The sequence below is a fragment of the Melozone crissalis genome, unplaced genomic scaffold (assembly GCF_028551555.1).
Source record: "Melozone crissalis strain CALT ecotype California unplaced genomic scaffold, PUWL_Pcris_2 ptg000244c_1, whole genome shotgun sequence".
NCBI lineage: Eukaryota > Metazoa > Chordata > Aves > Passeriformes > Passerellidae > Melozone > Melozone crissalis.
The window spans coordinates 798,073-822,934 of record NW_026536003.1 but is presented as its reverse complement, the minus strand read 5'-3'; the positions used below and the strand labels follow the sequence as shown (position 1 = coordinate 822,934).

The 24,862-nt window shown below is 53.5% G+C and overlaps 1 pseudogene; it reads left to right on the top strand.

Moving 5' to 3' along the window:
* Positions 1 to 23,176, top strand: part of LOC128949482 (zinc finger protein 850-like) — a 190,508-nt pseudogene extending 167,332 nt beyond the window's left edge.
* The last annotated feature ends 1,686 nt before the right edge of the window (positions 23,177 to 24,862 follow it).

Genomic DNA, 24,862 nt, shown 5'->3' with positions numbered 1-24,862 from the left:
GCTGCATTTTCCGAGTTCCTCTTGCACCCTTTGGGCCATGGGCTGTGCCCTGGGAGGGTTCTTTGTGCTCCTTTGTCACATAGGAGAACTTCCAGGCGGTTTCTGCGTGAGCTGCTGCCGGGACATCACAGGAACAGCGCCACGTCCCCGTGGTGTTCCCCTTGCTGTGGGACACGGAGGCCTCAGTGCCCAGAGTGGCTCTGGGCTCGTTGCTGGAGGATCCTCCTGCCCGAGGCATTCTCAGCAGCCAGCCCAGCCCTGACGGGTGTCCTTCTGGGCTTGCAGGTGTTATGTTTGCCCAATTATCCCATCAAAAAAAAACCCCAAACAATATTTAAGGTAGCAGCAATTTTAATTAAATAGTTTAGCAAATATATAAATAAGGGATAATTTGGTTCAAATAATAGCGCATAAGCAAAAACAACCGCGGGGTACGGAGGGCAGGGTTCAATGACCCTTGCCACTTCACGTACAAGTTTGCCAAGTGAAAGTTGCCCCTTATATGCCATGTGTCAATGCCATCTCCTCCTATTTTTGGTTCGTCACTTTTCTGTCTCCGCCCTCCTCACCACCTTTACCACGCATGCGCCACCACTCGGTTTGGTGGTCGCACAAGTCTTTGGGGGTCGTCACTGATGAAGGCCGTATAGTCTTCTTCATTGTCCTTTAATTCACCTTTGGGTTACACATGCACACCAAGTCAGTATAATGTAAGCCAAAACTAAGATATTACTACATTTTAGCATCAAAGCAATAAATCTCTTATAGCGGGCATTTTCCTGGGACCCAACAAGATGTTCACTTCTCTCAGTTAATTTTTAGTAACTGTTATCTCTTGCTTTTTCCTCCTATCCTTGAACATCTGCCAGGAGAGGGGGGTAGAGCCCCCCCTCTCCCTTTCTTCTTTGGCATTACAACTTTTAACTGTTTTATTATTTCCAAATATTAATTACTGTATCAATATTGATGACTGTTTCAATTTTATCAGCACAAACCATACCTATTTACCACATTGTTCTCTCTCAGTGTGTGCAGGGCCTGGATTTCCTCCATTCCAAGCGGGTGATCCACAGGGATCTGAAGAGCTCCAACATCCTCCTGGGCACGGACGGCTCTGTCAGGCTGGGTGGGTGTTCCTGGCCAGGCACGGCGCTCCCGGGCTGCGGGTGTGGGGCTGCTTCCCAGGGAGGGCCAGAGCCCCACAAGGGCTGCTGGGGGCACTGCCCGGCCCCTGCTGCCAGCTGAGAGCGGCTGCCCCTGCAGAGAGCTCAGCAGAGGAGCAGGGTGCCAGCAGTGCCTTTGCTCTGCCTATGGCCCTGCCAGACGGGCAGCAGTGGGAATCTAAAGCTCCAAGGGAATCAGTAAAAGCCACTGCATGAAAGCTGACGGTTTCTTGAAGGGTCCAGTTCCATCTTTCCTTGGCTACAGCCCTGAGGGCTTTTCCAGCTGACTTCACTACTGCACTCTCAGACTGACAGTGGGGAATCTTGGTGCTTGGTTTCCTCATTCCAGCTGCCTTTGACAGGGTTTGTTTCTGTCCTCAGCTGATTTTGGCCTCTGCGCTCAGCTCAGCCCTGAGCAGGACCAGCGCAGCTCCATGGTGGGCACTGCTCACTGGATGGCCCCAGAAGCTGTGACCAGATCTCCTTATGGCCCCAAGGTGGACATCTGGGCCTTTGCCACTGTGACCATCGGGATGGTGGAAGGAGAACCTCCTTACTTCAGGGAAACGGGGGCCATGGTAAGAGGCAAATTCTGCAGTGGCTGCAGAGGCCTGTGAGCACAGGGGGACCCTGCACTGGGAGCAGCAGCTGGAGGTTTCTGCATATGGGAAGGGAATTCCCAGAGGACTCCAGCCTCACCACAGATTCTGAGTGTCAGTGGCACTGCAGAGATGCTCTTGATGAAAGAATCCTCTGAAATAACACAGGCAGACCACACTGACTAAGGAAAATGGCCTGTAAAGCTGGTGTCCACATTTGGAGAAGCAAAATGTGCTATTTCTGATGGAGGTTCCTACTGACAGAGTCAGCCAATGAAACTGGCTCTCAAGGCGAGATCATTTGGATGTTGCAGTGGCTGTGGCAGCCCCAGGGTTTGGGCTTTTTGGTTGGCATAGCAAAATGAGCTCTGAGCAGCATCTGTGGCAGGGAGGAAAGTGCCCCTGGAGCTGGGGCTGAGGCCCTGGGGTGGATGTGAGCCCGTGTGGGTGTGAAGGGAGCTGGCAGAGCGCTGAGTTTGCTTTCCCTGCAGGCTCGCGCTCTGATCCGGCAGAACGGGACCCCGCAGCTGCAGGAGCCCCGGCGCCTGTCGGCTCTGCTGCGGGACTGCCTCGAGTGCAGCCTGGAGCCGGACGAGGAGCGGCGCTGGGCTGCCCAGGAGCTGCTGCAGCTGAGGGCCAGGGGCTGCAGGGGAAGCAGCAGCGCCAGGGAGGGGTTTTCTTGTGGGGCCCCCTCCGACAGTCTCCAGTCTGGCTGCATTCCACACGCAGAGCAAGCAGAATCCTCGCCTGCTGTGGCTTGGCAGCTCCTTTGGAGCTCATCTGGGCCTGGTGCCCCACAGCGAGCAGGGACATCTTCAAGCAGCTCAGGGGGCCCAGTGCCCTGCCTGACCTGAGCTTGGATGTTTCCAGGGAGGAGGCACCTCCCACATCTCTGGGCACCTTCTGTCAGTGTTTCCCCACTCTCCTGGTTAAAAAATTCTTCCTTAGATCTAATCTGAGCCTGCTTCCCTCTCCTGAGTTTCCAAACCATTTCCCTTTGTCATGTTGCAACAGAGCCTGTGAGGAACTTGACTCTGGAAAGTAACAGTGCATTTCTTTCCTTTTTATCCTTTGGACAGCACCCATTTTTATCATCAGCCAAGCCTCTCTCCAGCCTGACCCCTCTGATCACTGCAGCGAAGCAACTGAGGGAGCAGCGGAGGAGATGAAGCACTTGAGGACAGCTTTCAGTTACAGTAGTCAGGAAAACTAGTTAGTTATGGTCGTTAGCACTGGTAGTTAGTTATGGTAGTTAGCACTGCTAGTTGGTTAGGGTAGTTAGGACTGCATGTGTGTTATGGTTCTTATGACAGCCTGTTTGTTATGGCAGTTTTTTGAATAAAAACTCTCTTAACCCTCAACTGCCTTGCCGTGTCCCTTCCTTCTCCCGCTGTGCCTCAGCTGCCCGGAGCAATGTGAGGGGAGAGCGGGCCCAGCCTGGCCCAGAGCTGAGCCCCAGCAGAGCCCTGGCAGAGCCCAGAGCAGCCTCGGCACCTGCAGAGTCAGCCTGGAAGGAGGCGCTTGGAGCCTTCTCGGCTGTACCCGGCTCTTGGTTACAAACTGGGTGTGCTGGAAAATGCCACCGGCTCTGCACGAGGGCAGAAGGGGCCCGGGGAAGGCCCAAGTGCTCCATGCAAGGGAAAAACCTGCCCTGTGTCTGTTATAAATAACTGGGTAGTGTTGGCTTTTGCTATTATGTATTGATTTCTGCAAACTATTCTTTATCACAATGATTTTGATAGAGTGCAGTTTGTAATCACTTTTAACTGCTTTTGCTGTAGTATAATTTGCCAGCTTTTTGTGGCCAATGCCCTGGCCCCTGTGTAGCTCATATCCTCAGAACATCATTTATGGATGATATTTTATTTTGTGGAGAGTATGAAAAACATACATTATAGTTTTGGCTTTTGAAAAATATTACAGTGGATGCCATGTGTTGTACATTAGAATGTTAACTTTTGCAGAAGTAGCTGTAGTTGTGAAATAATAATCAATGCTTTTATTTTTGTAAATAACTGACAATAACACTTCAGAGATATTTGTGAAATAGCTAATGTTCATTTCAAGTACTTGTGGAAATAGCTAAAACCGTCTGCATGATCAGATAACATTTAAGGAAGGGATGTGATGAGGAGCCCTGCCACTGACCCTTCCAGTGTCAATAACTGTCACCTGCTGAAACCACAGAACAGGGGCCCTTGTGAGGGAGTGACACACAACCCTCAAAACAGCAATCCACGATTCCTGCACGTGCTCTAAAATGGCGAGTTGGGGGTCAAACCAACCTAAAGAATTTCTGAAACATGTAAATGAGTTCCAAGAAATGTTTCAATGTGTATAACCATTATGAATATGTATTTGAACAATACAATGGAAAAACAAGACAAGAAGAGTTGCTGTGGTTAACCAGTGTGCCTCTGGCCATCGCCAAGCACCCAGCGCTGTTACTGATTTGCCACTTATTATTCTTTATTAAACTTTCAAAAATTCTAAAGAGTGAGGCTCCTTTCTCACAAAACCCAATGTGCTCACCCCTTGTTCTTCCCCCAAAGCCAGGATTTGTCAATTCTAACCTTTGTCTGGACGGAGGAGAAGGAGGCTGCAAGGAAAAGAAGATGCACTGGTGTGGAGGCCCATGGGAGTCTCAATCTCCCACCCGTGGAGGACTGGTCCCCAATAAGAAGAATAGATTTCAAGGTTATGGTGAGAAGCTTGCTTCTCCCATAGATCTCTGCAGGCACATGCTGATTTATGTTGCCCCATTGGCCCGTTGGCCTAAATACCCTAGTTCACCCCCTATTACCCATCCCTGGTTAGTCCCTAGAATGTTCTCCCTCTCTGTCCCTCCATTGGCCCTAATTTACTGCATTCCTCTGCCCCTGTTTCCCTATTAGCTGACCCGACCCTTAACCCCTCCTTTGCACCATTTCCCCCATATCCATTGGACCCTGACCCTCAGCTCCACCCTCACTACCCCATATAAAAACCCCCTGTGCCCTCAGCTTGCACCCTGTCTCTGTCCCTGGGCCCTGCTCAGCTCTGTGCCCTGTTCCTGTACCAATAAACCCAGTTTGCTGCAGATCATACCCAGACCCATCCTGCCGACTTTGTCAGCTTTATAAAGCAGCCGTGAGCTTCGGGCTCCGGAGTGCCGGACGCTCCAAGGGCCTCGGCAGCGCCAGGACGCTCCAGGCTGGGACAGCCAGGCAGGGCAGGAGGAATCACTGCCCCTTTCCCCTCTCTGCTGCTCCATCTCCCAGCCCAGCATCGCTGCAGGACAGCCTCACTGCCAACGCCATCCTGCCAGGGATGGACTGGGGGGATCTCCTTCCCCTTCCCTCTGGCATGGAGGCAAATCCCATCTTCTCCTTGACCACCCTCCTTCTTCTCCTTATTCTGTCCTTCATCCATCCATGTTCCTTTCCCATCTCCTTCCTCCCTTGTTCCTTCTTGTTCCTTCCTCTCCTTCTGCCTTTTCCTTTTCCCTTCTCCCTGTCTCTTCCTCTCCTTGTCCTTCCTCCCCCAGGCACTGAGCTGCAGACAGAGACCAGGGAGAACAAATCCCTGCCACAGAACCTCGTGGAAGAGGCCATTTGGAACGGCTCCATGGTACAGGAATCCACCGGGGAGGACAAGGCCCAGAGATCCCCCACGAGGAGTGGCTGCAAACCCAGCCTGGGGAGCTGAGAGGAGGGCCCTTCCCTGTGCTGGGAAGGGCTTGGGGAATGTGAGAAGAGCTTCAGGCAGAGCTCAGCCTATTCCTGGTGCCTCCAAAAACAGCGGTGCCAGATGCAGAGATCCCTGGGGACACAGAGATCACCCAGCAGATCCATGGGGATGCAGAGATCCCCCTGCAGATCCCTGGGGATGCAGAGATCCCCCTGCAGATCCATTTGGATGCAGAGATCCCCCTGCAGCTCCCGGAGCAGCCACGCTGAGCACGGCGATGCCTGAGAGGAGGCTGTGACCCCGTGGCCAGAGGGCCCCGCTGGAGCAGCCTGTCCTGGCAGGACTGACCCCGGGGCACAGTGACCCACGCTGCAGCACTTGGAGGGGGCTGTGCCCCGTGGGATGGACTCAGCTCGGAGAAGTTCCTGGAGAAGTCTCCGGTGGGAGAGAGCCCAGGGTGCAGCAGGGGAACGACTCCTGTCCCTGAGCAGAGGGAGAAGCCCCGGGGCATGAACTGAGCCCGGCCCCATTCCCTGTCTGCGGCACTGCCGGGGCAGAAGGTGCAGCTGGAAGGAGGGAGGCGTGGGGGAAAGCGGCATTTAAGGCTCTTCACTTACTTCTCATCATCCTGCTCTGAGTTTTAGGAGTTTTCTGTCAGAAATCTCTCCCCTCCCCCACTCATCCACAGGGCTTTGGGGCGGTTTTCTCTTTTTGAGGGAAATGAAAGCGATGCACTGATGCTCCTAATTAGGGATAGGAGAAGTGAGGCTCCAGGGCTTCCCGCTGAGCCGGAGCCACCGGAGCCGCAGTGCCGGGAAAGCCGTGGCGGGAGGTGCGGAGAAGTTTGTTTGTGTTTTTGGCTCAATCCCCCTCGGGCCCGGGCCCGTTCCAGGGCTGTTCCTCAGCTCCGGCTCTGCCCTCACGCAGCCCGGGGGACCCTGAGAGCGCGGGGCGGGGCTGTGCCGTGTGCAGAGCCCGCCCCTGGCTGCGATTGGGCGATGGTGGCGTCAGTCGTGGTTGTGGCGCGCTGATTGGTGGGAGCGGGGCGGAGCAGGGCCCCGGTGGCGGGCTGAGGGCGGCCGTGGCTGGGCAGCAGCGCCATTGTCGGAGCGTGTGTGCGGTGCCGTGAGCGGCGGCAGCGGCCGGAGCGCGGTGAGGCGGCGGCGGAGCTCGGAGGCGGCCGCAGCGCAGGTGGGAGCCGCGCTGGGTTGTGCGGGGGCTCGGGGCTGGCTGCGGGCCTCGGGGGCGGCAGGGGGCTCGGGCGGGTTCGTTGTGCCGCGTCCGGCCCGTGTTGCCGCTGGCGTGAGGGCGCTGCGGGAGCGGCTGCCCGCGGTCTCCTTGCGGCCGCTGCCTCGGCAGGAGCCGCTGGCGGAGCAGCGCTGGCTCGGCCCGGTTGCTGTGGCTGGGACAGAGGGGGCTGCCCCGTGCCCGGGGCTGTGCGGGGAAATTGCCGTGGCCGGAGGTTTCTGTGCGCAGAGGAGACAGAGGAGTCCTGTAAAAGTGACTTTATTGCTGAGCAGAGGGAGAGGCCGTGGGGCATTTGCCGTGCGCTCTCTGCCATTGTTGTAGTTCGCAGCCCCTTTTTTATTCTCATTTTCCCGGCCTCATCTCCCTCTCCATTTGCCCACTGGCTGAGGTGCTTGGAAGGTTCAGATCTCCCCATCTGCCAACTGCATGTCCTCGTTAATGTGCACCCCCACTTTTGTAGAACAGCCGATATTCACGGCTCTGTTAAGTCTTTGCTCTTCTGGAAGTTCAGGAATTTAGCGGGTCTTTCTGTGAGCAGCAGTCCATGTTAATTAGTAACATTTACTGAAGCTGGTGATTTCGTCCCTTACTTCCTTATCTGCGAGTCCCTGGCCCCTCGCTCAGCTGCTGAATGAGCTGCACTCTCAAGGTGTGGAGCATGGTAAAAAGATGAGAGTTGCTGTAGCACATCAGAGGAGAAACAGCATTCGTTTAACCCATGGTCTGCCAGGGAGCCACAAAACCGTGTCCCATTCCCATCCTTTCCACGTTTGGACCAATACATGAGCTGCTTTTTTGTTTCCGTTGTTGTTTTGGTTTTTCACCACGTTTCCTTTGTCATCTCTTTGCCAACAGCAGTTTGAGACATTTAATTTTCCACAAACCCCTATTTTTCTGCTAACAGATGATCTGATCCCATCCCATGGTTAAGTGTTGTGTTCCTCATTTCTGTGGATTGCCCAGCAGGAAGGTCAGGAGCTGGAGCTGTCTGGTTGGTTATTATTCCGAGCAGAGCTTGTAAACTAATGATGCCATTGAAATGAGGAATGGGTTCTGTGGCTCCTGATATGAATTGGTTCGGGTTTCCAGGGGCTGGTCCATGGTGTTGTAGGATTTGTTCTGCTGGCCGTTCATCTTTTCCCTGTTTTTGGCCGCTCTCTCCAGCCAGGGCTGCGTCAATTGACTGCCTTTCTCTAATTAAATCATCAAATACTTGGATTCCCAACAGATTTCCCTGAATTTTTGGTAGCAAAAAATCCCCAGTGCTCTAATCCACCCTATATAACACAGACAGTGGCAGCACATGTTGGGAATGGGCAGAGGGCTGATTCCCCCCATTTATTTATAGTGAAGTTTTCCCAACATTCTCCATTTGCTGTTTCCCTTTTCAGCTTCACCCGTTTGTGTTGCAGGGTCAGATATCCTCCCCCTGGGCTCTGCCTTGAGCTGTGCAAATTCCATCAGTGCCAGCAGGCAGAGCTTGGGGTGAGGGGCAGAGGGAATCAGCCCAATTCCTGCCCCAGGCAAGAGACCCAGGTGCATTGTCCACACTTTGCCCAGCAGTGTTCATTTGCATTTCTAAAGCTGCTCTGCAGGCTGCCTGGAATGAAGCTTCTCTTCCTGCTGCTGGGCAATGTTGATGTTTTGTTGCTGGTCGTTATCTCTGTGGGTGTCTTTTGTGCTGTTCCCAGTCTCTTCAGGTGCTAAACTCATCTTCATTGAGCGCTGTAACACCCCTTAAAAAAACCCTTTAAAATTCATTTCCCCAAGGCAAAGAAAACCAAGCCTGAGTAGAGAAATAAGGTTTAAAAGAACCAAACTGGGTGCATTTTGCAGCAGTGCAGTGGCAGGCAGCCCAGAGTGTGGGTGTCAGTGAGGCCCAGAGTGGAATTGTGCCGTGGTGTTCCCCAGCAGCTGTGGCAGTGCAGGCCCAGCCAGCGCTGAAGCTGCAGCAGTGGCAGCAAGGCTTGGCCCCAGGTGCTGGAGATGGCAGAGGAGGGTGGCCAGGATTGCAGAGGATTCCAGGCGAGGATCTGTGGGCAGGCGCAGGGGCTTGGCCCGCTGTGGAGCCCTGGCTGCTGCTGCGTTGCCTTCAGGGCAGGCTCAGGGGCGGCCTCCCATCCTCCTGCTGCGGGCGGGAAGTGCAAATCTGCGGGGCTTCAGAGCCCTTGAGGCCAGGCTGAGGGGTCCCCCCGTGTTGAGCTGTGCTGGCGGCTGTTTCTGGCCTCAGGGACACTTGGCATGGGCCCCTTGGCCACCAGTGGTGCTGCTTGGCACTCCTTAGGCAGGAGCCGATGTCCTGGCTGGGTGTTGGCAGCAGCAAAGTGCCAGGGCAGGCTGTGTGCCAGCCCAGCTTCCTGTGGGAGAATGTGCCTTGATATCTGCTCCAGTGGTTGCTGAAGCAGTGAGAATTGCTTTTGCCCCCCTGTTAGGTGCCATGGTGTCAGCAGAAGATGTTGAAGCCTTCCTGCTCAGGGCATTTCAGTGCCAGGCTCTCACAAGCACCCACAGCTGCGCGGGTTGAGCTGAGCATGGGGCGGTGACCTGCACTGTGTCTGATTGCCCTTCCTTCCCTCCCCTGGAACAGGGTGTTGCTTTTAGACACCACTTGTCCTGGTTGGTTCAGAGTGCTTTGGAGAGGCTCCATATCTAATTTTCCCTATTTCCCTGGGGCTGCCAGAACTTCTGGATTCACTTGAGCATAGCCCTCGCCAGACATTTGACACAAAGGTACAGCAGTACTGGCCTCTGTATCACCTTTTATAATATTAATTTGCATTCCAAGTTTAGCGATCAAATCCCTTCCCAGTAAATCATGATAACAATTCGGACCAAGTCAAAATTCATGCATTTCAAATCCCTCTCCCAGATGTACCAATAGTGGTTGAATAAAACCACGCATCTTTCCCACTTAACTCCTCACTAATAAAACATATTTTTAGCGTTTTCCCCCCCATATGTCGAACATTCATAGTGCATTGAGAAGCCCCTGTGTCCATCAGGGAATGCCTCCTCTCAATGCAAACCCACCCTGAATGTTCTCAAGGGCTGCAGTGTGGAGGGTCCCTGGTGTGATGGGAGCTGTGACAGCCCTGCCAATCCATGTCCATCAAGGGGTGGACTTGCTGGTCCTGAGGGTGCTGCTGTCTGTGCTTGCAGTGTCCTTGTGCCCTGCAGCTGGAGCCCTGGTTCCTTGCCAGGGGCTGTTTGGGTGGGCTCTCCCCTGCCGAGGAGGGCAATGCCTCTGCCAGGTGCTTGTGGCCGAGCCGTGCCCTGGGTGCTGGGGCCCCCTTGGGCCCTGGGGTTGATCCCTCAGGGGCTGTAGGAACTGTGCCCTGGCCTTTGCCTTCAGCTTGGCCTTTTGCTGCTCCCTTCTTGCACTCACCTGCTGTGCCTTTGTGCCCAAGTGCTGCAGGGCCTTCTTGTGCCCCTCCTGCAGCCCCCTCAGTGCCTGTGGGTGCTTGTCTTGCTTTACAAGATGGGTGTCTGCCCGGGAAGGCAGAAAAAGCCTCTCTTGGAGTGGAGAATGCAAACCGCCTCCATCTTAATTTTTAGACTAGTGAAATCAAAGGGTTCTCAGGCAAAGATATGGGAATAGGAATACCAGTTCTTTACTAGTGTGTATAATAAAGCAAACAAACACCAACAGCTGCGGCACTGACAGCAAACAGAGCCCGGACCCAGTCCCGGCCTTTGGGCTGCCGCGCTTTGCCCTTGGGTGCAGTTCCGGGCACGGCCGGCAGGGGCGCTGGTGGCTCCTGCGGGGCGGGGCAGCGCATCCCTCCCATGGGAACCTCTCTGAACGGAAATAGAGCAATCCCTTCATCTCACTCTTTCACTTTTTTACCTTCTCTAGCCTTTCTCCCGTGTTTTGGGAAAGAATTTGGAGAGGGCTGCCTTTTAACTGAGCTCCTAGTGTTTCGATGAGCTGCTTCCTGTAGAGAGAGAGAGTTTCCCTGAACAGCCGGAGCTGTGGTTACCAAGGGGACGTAACTCAGAGCCGGACGGGGTCAGGGGAGGATATCCCGCCGAGGCTCGGTGGGAGTGTGGGCAGGGTCTGCTGCCGGAATCGGCAGAGGGGGATCTTCCCGTGGAGCCCGAGGCGGAGCGTGGGCAGCCCCCACATGGCTGATGGCGGCTGATCCGGCAGCTGCCGGCAGAGCAAAGGCAGGTGGGAGAGCCCGGCAGCAGCGGCGGTGCCCATCGCAGGTGGCACGGGCAGGGCAGCCGAGGATGGTATGGCTGGGACCCCCCCTGGGTGCGGTGGGCGCGGTGACCTCGGAGAGGGCGGCAGGACAGAGCAACCCCCATCTTCCCCAGCACGGCCGGCAGAGCGGCCGCGGGCCAGGCAGTGGGAGCAGGGCACACAAATTGAGCGACAGCGCCGGGGCAGGTGGAGCTGCCCTGGGCAGTGAGGCCGCACCTGGGATGGAAACCGGGGCAGGCGGAGCTGAGACGGGCAGCGAGCCGGGACCCGGGACAGGCGCCTGGGCCGCGAACGGAGGGGGCAAGACCTGCAGAGGATCCCACTCTCTTTCTGATTTTTCCTCTTGTTCCCCTCCCTCTCACTTCCCCTTTTTCTTGTCTTGTGTTTTCTTGAGTGTTTCTGATACTTCAAAGATTTTTATTCTGAAATCTCCTGTCTAACATATGGCATATTCTCTTCTAGATTAAATGAGTTTTTTAACAAATAAATCCAGACCCTAGCAAATCTAAACTTCTGCTTGGATACTTTGAAATAGTCAATGAGCTAACTCATGACCTCCCAGAGTTTTTTTTCTCATCATGTTTTTATTTATCCTTTGGCAAATTAAGCATCTTTTAGTTACTTGCTTTGCAACTCCAAAAATCAGAATGCACCCAAAGTTCCATAAAACATGATCACACAAAGCTTGAGTGCCCCAGTGGGTTTTCTGATGCATGTCTTCTAATATTTTCTTAGAAGCACATTTTATTAAGTAATTGTCTTCCATCAAGAATTTCCATTTCCCTGATTTATCTTGTTCACTTCCTATCTTGTTTCATCCTTTTTCTCGGCTTCCCTAAACTTTGGAATTTCTAGTTTTTCCTCATTTGGAGTTAATATTAACATAACTATTTCAGCTCCATTTTCTGCTGCATCCTTAGCTTTGTGATCTGCCAAATTATTTCCTCCTCTTTCTGGGGTCTTTCCCTTTTGGAGTTCCATTATATGTACTATAGCTATCTCTTTTAGGTAATTGTAATGCCTTTAAAACCTCTAAAATAAGTTCCTCATGTACTAGTCCTTTTCGTCTTGAATTAAGTAATCTTTTTCCTTTCCAAATATTTTAAAGGTATGTACTACTCTAAAGGCATACCTTGAATCAGTATATATAGTTCATTTATTTTGTGTTAAATATTCTAGTGCTCTTTTTAAAGTATATCATTCACAAGTTTGATCTTACTAGTTTAAGGTGAATTTCCCTTTTTCCATAGTTTGCATGTTTTTCCCTTTGACTACTGCATACCCTGTATTTTCTCCTTTTGCAAGGAGTTGTATCTCTGTTAGCTGACATAACTCCCAAAGGACTATTTCTTTCTTTTTTTTTTTCCTGTATCCAACTTACTGCTTTTCTGTCTCATTTTTCAAGATCTTATCTATTAATCTTACGCCTCTGTTTTTCACATTCACTAACAACCTAAATACCACTTTTCTTTCAACTACACACAGAAAAATAATAAACTTTTTTCTCACACTGCTTTCAGTACAATACACCTCCCTCCAAGGAGATATAGTGAAGCTTAAAATACACAATCTACATTACCTGTATTTTCATTCATCTACATTCACTCACTTTTATTTCCCATTCTGTCCCACACATTCTTTCCCACCCCCAGGACACAGGGTGGATCCCTGTTGACAGAGAATCGCGGGTCCCTGTGGCCCCCCTCACCTTGGGGTGGCCTCTGGGTCTCAGTATCTCCGGGCCTCCTGGGAGGGCCCTGACTCTGCTGCCTCGGGTGCCGTTCACCTGTGAGGCTGATTTGTGTGTCACTCACACTCTTTAGCCACGGCCCCCTCACACGCCCTGGGGACAATGGCCCCTTTGCAGGTCACCTGTACCTTATGCCACAGCCCCCACACGCCCAGGAGAACAATGGCTTATTTGTGGGTCACACACTCCTCTTTCCACAGCCCCCCTTCCCACCCGCCCGGGAAGCTGAGGCTGATTTTGTGCGTGACTCACTCTCACACACAACAAGACAACAATAAGGTACCTTCTGTTATAAATGATCAAATCGAGAGCCAAACTTGTAGGAAAATTTAGCAAAGATTTATTAATTTTCCTGGAAGACACAAGTTCGGTCATCTACACTACCACAGCCAAGGGTCAGCGTCGAGCCCGGGTTCGGTGCTGGGTGAACACGGATCTGAGCTCCGAATGTCAGAGTCTCCCCCTGTTCACAAATGCTGCCTGACGCAGCGAGTTCTTTTACAGTTTATTCTGCTCGAGGCAGAGATGACCAAATGTTCTTTGTGTCTCTTCCCATGCATAACCGTGTCTTTACCTGTGCAGAGGTGGACAAAGGCACAGTCCAGGTGTCTGATGTTGTCAGTAGACTCTGGGGAAGTCAGCATTCACATGCATCAGGGTGGGTCTGTGGATCATCTTGGTAGCTGTATAATCGTCGAGGCGTTAATCACTCTTGGCTGGACCTGGTGACCCGGGGAAGCCAGCGATTATCGCCCTGGATGCTTCTATTCTTTCATTAAAAACCCCGATGTTTATCTCAACCAAGTCCAGGAACTAGATATGAATATGAATAAGACACTGCTCCCTGCCAGGATGGTCAAGAGACTTAGTGTGGAGTTTGCAATATTTTATACATTAATAGCTTTAATTATCTCTACCATACACTTTCACGTCACCTATTACAAGTTTAGGTGTTTCTGGCCAGTCCTGGTGCTCTTGGATATCCCTCAACCCAGCTGTGCTGTCCAACCCCAGATGCTCTTGAGCATATCCTCAATCCGGTAGAATTGTGCTCAACCGTGGATGCTCTTGTGATGTTAATTCCTCAATCCAGCAGGTTTTAATTCTGGATGCTCTTGGGCTCTCTTATCCCTCAAAGCAGCAGAATATTTAGGGTTCCCTTTTGTCCCGTTTCCTAGTGGATTGGGCTCGGAAACTCCTCTGCTCCCTCCCTCCGAGGGGTCCAGCCCCTCTCTGGGACCCAGTCCCAGTTACCCCGGGGGATTCTCTCACTCCTGTTAACATTCACTTCGTCTCTCTCCTGGCCACTTACCGCGGAAAGTCGGAAACGCAGCGTGGGAGACTCCAGCACTCACTTGGCAGGTCTGGGACAACCAGCCCTCCTCTCATTCACACACATTCATCTCCCTGTACCTGCCCCCCTGAGAAATACTTACCAATCCCTTTTCCTTCCCGGGTTCTTAATGCCCATTACTACTCTTCGGGGGCCAATTACCACGGTTGTAGGGAGCCTTTTTCCCTTCTCTTTGTTTTATTGTCTCCTTTTGTCCACCATTACCTGCGTCTGTCGGTCACCCCAGGGGAAACAGAGCGAGGCTGCCAACGGGGCAGGGCGTGCCTTCCCCACTCTGACTCTCCTAAAGCACCGGCAGCGAGGTGTTAGTAACCATCCTCTGCTACTAAAATCGTGAAAAACGCCAATCTCTTGCTTTTAAAATTTTAAAACCATAATAGTAATAAAATGGGTATGAAAAATAGTAATACAATTAGAGTAATCACAGTTTGGAGAAATCGAATTAGGACAATATGAGACAATAAATACCAAGAGTAACGGATGTCCGGGTACCTTTTTCTAGGCAGCACAAGCCTGAAAAAGGACACCTGTTAACACAGGATTAACCATTAAAAACAACAGCCTGTTGCATATTCATACACTTCATACATGATGCATAAATTCCATTCAAACACAGGATTCTGTCTGGTCAGTGCCACCTTCTTCCTCTGAATCCTAACAGTGCCTTCAAGGCAGGAAGAAGTTCATTTCTTGTGATAAGAGAGCAATAAATTCTTTTTCTCGGAAAGATTTAGGTATCGTGTGGCTGCTATCTCGCTGCAAGTCCTTTCTTTAAAAAAAGCCTCTTACCAAGCATAGTTTGTATTTTAACATTTTTTAATAACCTAAAACCATATTCAACTCAGTAATTAAGAGAATTAATACAGCAGTACTTTCTAACACAAGACATATAATATTCATTTTAATATTTGGAATAACCCAATCACAAAATATGCATTTTTTACAAGTATAATCCCACTTACTTCCAGTCTCTCCCAGTTTGGTCCCAGCTGCCGCCAGCATGGTTCCAGTCGCTTCCTCAATCAACTCAGTGAGTCCCAGTATGATGCCATTTGCTCCCAGTTGTTCCCAGTCAGGCCCAGTATGGGGGATGATGTGCAGGGTGTGCTCACTGTGACACTCAGTTCCTCCCAGTATTAGTCCAGTCCCTCCCAGTATGATCCAAATATGAGCCCAGTGTGCTCCCAGTCTCTGCCAGAATAAACCAGTTTTGCTCCACATGGTTCCAGTTCCTCTCTTTCACCCTCACTTTCCTTCCAGTCACTCCCAGTATATCCCAGGGTACCCCAGTTCCCTCCACCATCTTTCCAGTTCCTTCCAGTATGATCCCATTTGCTCCCAAGCACTCCCAGTCAGCCTCAGAGTTGTGGCACTCACTGCCAGTATGATCCCAGTCACCACCAGTATGATCCCAGTTCATCCCAGTACAAGCCCAGCAGTTTCCAATCGCCGCCAGCATGCACCCAGTCACTCCCTGTTCTTCCCAGTTGCTCCCACCATGATCCCAGTTACTCACAGCTGCTCCCAGTCATCCTCAGCATATTCCCAGTCACTCCCAGTATATCCCATTTGCCCCTAACATGGTCTCAGTTGCCTCCTGCAGGCTCCTGCTCACTCCCAGTATGATCCCAGTGTCCATCATTGCGATCACAGTCTGCCCTGGCATGGCAACATGATCCCAGTATGATGTCAGTACAAGCCCAGTACAGTCCCAGTCACTCCCAGTATGATCCCAGTATGATATCTGTACAAACCCAGTGCACTCCCAGTCACTCCCAGTACGATCCCAGTCCAGCCCAGTCCCTGGCAGTGCTGCCACTGCTGGGGTCCCCCAGCCCTGTGTGCGTTCCCCCCTGGCGGATGTGCCGAGAGGAGCCCCAAGGGCTGGCAGTGGCCAGGCAGGGTCCCCAGCAAGGCCCAGTTTGGATGTGCAGCCCCCAGTTTGCCCAGTTTGCCTCTCCTTTGGCCTGGGCCGGGTTCCCCCCGCCCGCAGCGGCTGGAGCAGCCGAGAGCCCCGCGCTGCCCATCCCGACCTGTCCCGGCTCCATCCCCGCTCCTGCCGCGGGCTGCGAGGGCTGCGGGAACGGGGCACCGAGGGTGTGGCTGCTGGGGGAGGAGGAGGAGGGAGGGAAGGGCAGGGATGAAGGGTGTTATAAATTGGAGTGGACAATCTGCCGAGTGAGTATAATCAGATTAACAATTTTTATTGATTTTATTGATTACAGCAAGCAAGGCAAAAAGCAAATCAGCGCTGGGCGACAGGGGAGTCTCCGCTCCGCCAGCTGCCGCCCGCTTCTGGTATTTCGTGGGGTTTATATACAGTCCTGCTTCCGGGTTGGTGTGTCTTTCAGGGTAGTACTCTGTGCATTCTCCTCCTGTTGCTAGGTGGTCGTAGTCTGCCTCCCGGTCGTCCGAGGATGAAGGCTGGTAGTCTTTCACTTCTTGCCCCATGGTCAACCTTTCCTTAGTTGGTATGGTTGCTCTGGTTCCTGGAACTTTAAGCTTACTGAGCAGATAAGCAAATATTGTGCTATCAATCATAGCAGGCCCGCTACCCATGTCAACAGCCTCGCCCCTTACTCCTCGGCTAACAATAGGCACATAGCTACGTATAGTTACACATTGCTTATTTAGCCTTTCAACATATTAGCTTCTAACATTTTGCAGTTTAAGCCTTATGACATTTATTTTGCAGTATATTAGCCCGTTATATTCATCTTGCAACATACTAGCTTGTTACATCTTTCTTTGTGGTTTTTCTATTATTGGCTTTTCCCCTTTTCGTAGTCTTTAGAAACTTGCTGAACAAACTAAGACATTAACTCATTACAAAGGGGGAGGAGGAGGTGGGGTTAGGGAGGAGGAGCAGGGGGAGGGATGGAAGAGAAGGGATGAAGGCAGAGAGCAGCAATGGAAGGAGGAGAAGGAGGTGGGGTTAGGGAGGAGGAGGAGATGGGATGGAAGGGGAGGGATGGAAGAGGAGAAGGAGGTGGGGATAAGACAGAGGGGGAGAAGGATGGGGGATGGAAGGGGAGGAGTGGGGAGGAAGGGACAAAGGCAGATGGAGGCTGAGCTGAGGGAACCACGCTGTCGATCCCTGCCTGAATTCGCAGCCCCCACCTGTGGGATCATCGCCCCCCCATCGCGCCGGTGAGCGGGGATGGGGAGCTCGGCCTGGATATCCCTGGGGATCCCTGGGTTGGGGTTTTTGGGGGATGTTTGGAGACTGAAGAAGTCCAAGGCTGAGCAGAAAAGGCCCCTTGGGGAGACATCGGGGGGTGGCGGTGGCGGTTGCCGGCAGAGGCAGCCTGGAGGAGCAGAGCCCTGTGTCCCCCAGGAGCCCAAATTGGGGAGCCCAGAGAGGGGGGAGTGGCGCCATTGGCGGGAGCCTCAAGAGCCTGGAGAGGGGCAGGGGGGACTCCTTGGAGCTGCTGCAGCCCAGAGCAGAGAATGAGGGGAGAAGGGAGCCCGGGAGCCCAAACAGCCCCGGCATCCCGAAATGGGGAGAGCGAAGCAGGGGGAGCTTTTGGCATTGCTGGGACTGCCGGCAGCCTGGGCAGGGTGGGCACCGAGGAGAAGGGGGACCCCCAATCCAAGCGTGACCCCCAGCAGCTGGGACAGGGGGGAACTCCCTGAACACCAGAGGGGAGGGACCACGGACGGGGAACTCCTGGGAGGCTTTTTCCGGGCTGAAACTTGGTGTTTGGGAGGTTTTTCTGGAGCCGAGGTGGCCGGTGACTTGTAGAGATGGACTTGGGGAAAAGGGACTTTCAAACTCAGTGTGTGTTGGGGAAGGTGAAACAGGAAAGCCTTATAAATATGATTGTCTTGAAAAAGATTTTGAGAATATAGAAAGTATAAGGAAGACTGAAATGAAAGCAAGCTCTGAGATACCTCAGTTAGTGAACAACTGGAAAACAATGGTGTGGCCCAACTGAAGGTAACCCCCTTTTGATGAAACAATTCCCTCTGCTTGCAGACAGATCCAAGGGTCAGAGCAGACCCCACTAGCTCAATAGAAGGGGTCCAAAGAGGAGTTTTTAGGGTGCAAAATGTAACAGAGTATGATGATGTATTGATTCTTACACACTGTATGTAAATTCTGTAGGATTTGTATCTTGTACTAGATTGGTTAGTGAGACATAGAATATTCAACACAGAAGAAAATTTATTGTGTTATAATGGGAACGTTGCTCTCTTATGCTCTTGCCTGTCTTACTCTTTTACCTTCTTACCCTCTCTACCCCTCTCTTCTCTCGGGCCTGCTCCGAGCTGTGCCTGGCAGCTCCCAGCAGGGCCCTGCACCCAGGCCCTTTGCAATAAACCGCAAGTTCCATGACCTGGCTGCAGAGATCTCTCGTCTCCATCTGTCCCGACCGTCCTACCCCCCAATGCTCCTACAAATGTGCTCATCCCTTGTTTTCCCCAAACCAGGATTTCCCATTGCCAAGGCCTGGGAGGCTGCGAGGAAGAGGAAGATGCCCCGGGACACTGAGACAGGTGAGGAGGAAGTCAGTGCCCCTTTCCCCTCTGTGCTGCTCCATCTCCCAGCCCAGCACGGCCCCGGCTGCAGCTCAGGCCTGGGGGATCTCCTTGCCCTTGCCTGTGGCACGGAGGCAAATCCCATCCTGTCCTTGTCCTTCCTCCCCCAGAGCAGGAGCTGAGCTTGGAGAGCAGGGAGGACAAATGCCCGCGGCAGAACCTGGTGGAAGAGGCCGTTTTGAGCGGCTCCATGGCGCAGGAAGCCAACGGGGAGGAAAAGCCCCGGAGATGCCGCACAAGGAGGGGCTGCAAACGCAGCCGGCGGGGATCTGAGGGGGAGGGAGCCAGCCTGGGCCGGGAAGGCGGCCGGAGAGGGAGCCAGAGCTCGGAGCTGGTGCTCCATGAGCAGCTCCATGATGGGGAGAAGCCCCACACGTGCGTGGAGTGTGGGAAGAGCTTCAGGCGGAACTGTGACCTGATTGTGCACCAGAGGATCCACACTGGGGAGAAGCCCTACGAGTGTGGGGAGTGTGGGAAGAGCTTCAGCCAGAGCTCCCACCTGATGAAGCACCAGAGGATCCACACTGGAGAAAGGCCGTACAAGTGTTCTAAGTGTGGGATGTGCTTCAGAGAGAGCTCCAGCCTGATCAGCCACCAGAGGACCCACACTGGGGAGAGGCCCTACGAGTGTTCCAAGTGTGGGAAGAGGTTTCAGACCAGCTTCGTTCTCCTCCAGCACTATCGGATTCACAGAGAGGAGAGGCCCTTCCAATGCCCCGACTGCGGGAAGGGATTCAAGGATAACTCCGCCCTCATCACCCACCGGCGCATCCACACTGGGGAGAGGCCCTACGAGTGTGATAAATGCAGGAAGAGGTTTCCGACCAGCTCCAGACTCATCCGGCACTATCGGATTCACACAGAGGAGAGGCCCTTCCGGTGCCCCGACTGTGGGAAGGGATTCAAGTACAACTCCACCCTCGTCACCCACCGGCGCATCCACACTGGGGAGAGGCCCTACGAGTGTCCCCAGTGTGGGAAGAGCTTCTCCAGCAGCTCTCACTTGACCCAACACCAACGGAGGCACCACTAAGGGAAGCCCTGCGAGTGCCCCGAGTGCGGGTAGAGCTTCGTGCGCTGCTCCAGCTCCATCCCCCACTGGAGGAAGCACTTTGGGCACAGCCCTGGTCACTCACATTCCCTGTGATCCATGTTGGGAACACACCTGGCTGCTTCTCCTTTTGGTTTGGCCTTAATTTTCCTCTGCTTCACCTTCATCCTTTAAAAACACCCAAAATTGGATTCAATGAAGGACATTCATCGGATATATCTGAGTTCCATAATTTCTCAGTAGTTTTAGAGGGTATTTAGGGTTTGGGGACGCATTCTGTGTCGAGTCCTGCTGTTGTTGCCTAGAGGAAGGAATTTGATCTCAGCCTCCTTATGTTGCTAAGAACTCCTCCCCTGACCCCAACCCCAACTCCACCCTCTGGATATCCTATAAAAACTCCACGGCTCTGCCTTTGCCCTGTCTTTGGGAGGTAAGGAATGGATTCCCAAAGGATCCGCCCTTTTCCCACTGGATTCCAAGCGGATGAACCTGTTTCACTGGATTCCCAGAGGATTCTGACTCTGTCAGTGTTTTTTTTTTTCATTTGTACTACTGCAGTTCTATTTTCTATTTTTCCTAATAAAAAGCTGTTATTTCTACTCCCATATCTTTGCCTGCGAGCTCCTTAATTTCAAAAGTATTAATATTTTTATAGTTTGTAATTATAATAATAATAATAGTAATAATAATAATAGTAGTAGTAGTAGTAGTAGTAGTAGTCGTCGTAGTAAAAGGGAGGGAGTGTACATTTTCTATTTCAGTGGAGGCTCCTGAAATGGGGAGACACCCCCAAGGATGGGCCATGTAAAATAGTTCCTGAAATATGTAAACTGGTTTATGGATATGCAACAGGCTGATGTAATTAAAATCAGATTAATTAGGGGTGTCCCCGAAAATAACTAGGGCAGTCTTGGTGGCCAGAACAACTTTTGCTAAGTTGTCCTTGTCTCGCATGATATCAGCCTGTTGCATATTCCTCAACTTTTTGCATATCCCTAAAGTACTTTACATATTCCAGGAACAAAATTGGCTTCATCCTGTTCGGGGGTCCCACCTCCTTCCCAGCTCAGTTTTGGCATCCCATTCCCTGCTATCTCAATTTGGGGGTCCCTCTGATTGGCTGGAAATTACCCCGTACGGTGTCTGAGTATTTACCGCAGTAAGAGGCCTTGGCATGTGCCTGGCAACTGATGAGTCAGAGTCGGGCTGGGCGCTGATTGGCTGAAAATCGCTGAGCAGGGCCAGTGCTCTGAGTTTCTGCCCAGCAACTGGGTCGTCATCAGTGCCATGCGTTCTGACTGGTCAGGATCTGTTTTGGGGTGGGGATGGGAGGAACTGGGGTTACTTGGGGTTTCTTTGGGTTTAATTGGGGTTGGTTTGGGGTTTTTTTGGGGTCATTTATGGACTATTTAGGGTTTATCTTGGGTTTTACTTGGTTTATTTGGAAGTATTTGGGTTTATTTGGAAGTGTTTGTGTTTGTTTGGGCTTATTTGGAATTATTTGACGTTCTTGGGGGTTATGTTGTTGTATATGAAATTATTTTTTAGTTGTATTTGAAATTATTTGGGGGTTTTTTGACTTAATTTGGAAGGTTTTTTTTGTTTTTTGGGGTAATTTGTATTTTTTTGGGGTTATTTGGCGGACTTTTAGGTATTGTTTGGAGGTTTTTTGCGGTTTATTTCAAGTATTTTGGGGTTATTTGGGTTATTTGGGGTCATGTGGGTTCAAAAAACTGGGAATATTTCTCCTGCAAAAAATGTGAATTTTTCCTTAAAAATTCGAGACTTTTTCCCCAAAACACTGGGAATGTTCCCTTAAAAATCACCGGCTTCTCCCAGCCAATAGCGGCGCGTCCTGCCCCAAACCATCCAATCACTGCACTACATCTCCCAAATTAACGAATCATGGCGCACCCCGCCCCAAACCATCCACTCTCCGCGGGTCTCCCCTCAGGAACACCGGCCTCCCCATGCGCCGATCCAACCAATCACCACAGGTCTCCCCTCAGCTACTCCTGCCTTTCTCAAGCTGAACCAACCAATCACCGGGCATCTCCCCTCAGCAGCGCCTGCCTCTCTTTCCTCAATCTAACCAATCACTGGGCGTCTCCCCGCGGCAAAGCCCGGCTCCCCCGCCCCTCTCCTGTCAATCGCTGTGCCCTCTACGAAACCAACCAATCACCGGGCGTCTCCCCTCAGCAACTCCCGCCCTCCTCGCGCCGCTCCAGCCAATCAGAGCCGAGCCCGAAGCAGCGCCCCCTGACCCCGGGGCCGGGCATGGAGCGGGCGCCCCCTCCCCCCACCCCTCGCCCCCGGGACCCCCTCAGGGACCCCCGGGAGCCGCCCCGGGCTCGGGCGGGTCCTGCGGGAGGCGCTGGAGAGAGCGGGGGAGGCGCTGGGAGAGGACGGGGGGCTCCGGGAGCTGCTGAGGAGGCGCAGGGACAGGTGAGGGGTCCTGGAGAGGTCGTGAGGGGAATTTGGGGAGGGGTCTTGAGGAAGTTTGGGGGGGATTTGGGGAGGGTCTGGGGGGAACTTGAGGGGGTTTTAGCAGGGTCTGGGGGTGCTGGGGGGCTTTGGAGGGGAATTTGGGGAAGGGTCCTCGGGGGGTGTCACAATCCGTCCTCATGGACGGGTTTTGTGATGGTTCAAGGATTTGATCTCAGGGTGCAAAAAGAACCAACACGCTACAGTGGGGTTTGCAATGATAATCGAAACAAATGCACCTTTATTGAATGAGCACAGCAAAATGCGATAGAGGGATTAAGGGAGAGAAAAAGATGGGGGAAGAGAGAGACAAAAGAGAGAGAAAGAGAGAGGGGATAGAGCTACCAAACGTAGAGACGAAGTCCTTTGGTCCAGTCCAGTCGAGGACCCGCCTGTTGCATCGGGGAGGTCTCAGAGGCCCAGTTCATCTGGACCCCAAATATACTTTTTTTCACTGGGGCAAGGGGGATGGATTTTGCAGCCAAAACAAAGGTAGTTTATTGTATCTTCGGGGGGGGGGGGGGTGGGAAATAAGGATACACACAGTCCAAGTTTGTCAGCTGGCGAGAGTCATTGCTTTCGTTGTCCACTGCCTACACCTGCAACATCTATCTTGCTTTGGGCAGCTTTCCTTCCTCGCCCTGTACACCTCCCCCGAGTTGCGGCTTTCGGTCCCAGTCTCTGGAAGAAGGTGAGAGGGGCCTTCTCACATAGGGATTTCATGTCTCAGTCTCTTGATGAAGAGGTTTCTTACATCTCTACTTGTCTGTCACAGTGGTTATGAACAGTCTTCTCTTGGAGGAGGGGACCACCCTAAAGCTCAAACCAGCCAGGCTGAGTGGTAGGGAGGATTCCAGGGCTATTGTGCAAAAGGGCAGGATGCCCTGTGAGCTCAGTGTAGCGTATAACAAACAACATCTATGAAAACAGCAACTTAGCAACACTTTCAGGCCTCAGGCACATGACTTTCCCGGCCACCGGATCAGCAAACGAGGGTTTTAATTTTTTGGTGGTCTCTCTCCATGACAATCGTAAGGCAGATGAGGGATATTTCAGACAGACTCTCACAACACGGAACACACTTGTTCCCCCAGCTCCAGAAGACTTGATGCAGCAACAAAAACATTCCTGCAGGAACCACCAAAGGCCAAGGGGCGTTTGGCCACTTTCCCTTCCACACCGCACACTCGGGCAAATTGCGCAGACCAAGCAGCCTTTCCCCTCTTCCCCATTCGCCTGAAGACACTCTGCACCAAGAGAAAGCTCCTGGACACCCGGGTATCCAACACAGCAATTTATTGTTCCTCGAGTGGGTGAAGGGAAAGGAAGTGCTGGCAGAGGAGGGGTGTTCCCCGCAGGCTCAGGCGGCTCCAGCCGACGCAGCCTCCCGGATCAGTTCTGCACAGTGCCGCCGCAGGACACTCAGCCACGGGCACACAGGAAAGGCCGCGACTTCCAGAGGCGGCGGAGTTGGTCTCGAATCCTCTGGAGCCGGGAGGAGGGAACGCTCTGTACAGCTAAAAGGATGTACAGAGCTTGAAGCGCCAGGCATGAGATGGCAGGGCTGCTGTCATCCGTCATGTCCTGAAGGGCTGCAGAGACAGAAACAGAGGCACAGTCAGAGGCTGGATCTGCGGGGAGCTGGGCAGAGCCTCCAGCCTCGTCCGTGCCACGCAGCTGCTGGCACGGCCTGGAGGAAGCAGGAGCCAAGAAGGATGAGCTGGCAGCTGCTGGCCAGGAATGCCCCGCAGGCCCCTGCAAGGTGTCTGCGCTGTGGCCCCGCTGCCCTTGGGGCGCGCAGGGAGCGGAGCCGTCGGCGGGCGGGCCAGGGAACGCAGCTGCCAGCGGCAGCCCCCGCCGAGAGCCCGCGGGCCTCACTCACCGCTGCAGATGATGCGGAACTGCGGCTGCTGCCCGGTCAGGTAGCGCCCGGCCATCCCTGGGGAGCACAGAGCGTGTCCTGCCTTCAGAGGCACAGCTGCCGCCCACAGGCGCTGCCAGCCCTCAGGCCACACGCCCTGCTGGCCCGGCAGGGCTCAGCCCGGGCCCCTGGCGCACGCTGCCGCCCCAGGGCACGGCTGCCAGAGGGCGGCAGCAGCAATGCCCAGGCCAGCGGGGGCTGCCCATGCCCGCGCCCGGATCCTGCTGCCGGCACAGCAGGCGGGGCCGGGGCCGAGCTGCGGCAATGGGGCGGGCCGGGGAGGGAGCCGGGCTTGGCGCTCACCCATGAACCTGACGGCCGCCTCTCGCAGGGGCTCCTGTGCGCTCCGCAGGTAGGGCAGGGCCAGGCGCAGGTGCTCGGCCGCTGGGCTCCTGTCCTCTGCCAGCTGCAGAGAGCGGCAGGGCACGGAGGGAAAGGGTTGATGCGGGCCCTGCCCCTGGGCCGGGCGCTCCTTACGGCCGGCGCTGCTCCCCCTGCCCACAGAGCCCCGAGGCCCGGCCAGCAGCCGCAGGCGCCGGGCTCGGCACGGGGCACAGGGCCCGGCGAGCCGCGGTGCCGCCCCGCAGCACAGCCCGGCTGGCTCAGGGCTCCGTCGGCACCGGTCTTGGGGCCACAGGAGTCTGGAGCAGAGCCCGCACGGCCCAGGGAAGGGAGCGGCGTGTGGGGCGCAGGCCGGTGCCCCTGCGTGCGGCACTGGGCAGGGGCCACAGCTGCCAGCCCCACAGACTGGGCGCCGCGGGCAGGCTCCAGAGATTGGGCTGGGCATTCCAGGCTGTCCTTACCAAGCACTCAGCAAATCTCCACATTTGATCCGTCTGCAGCAGCTGCTTGAGATCCTTCCTCTTCAGGAAGC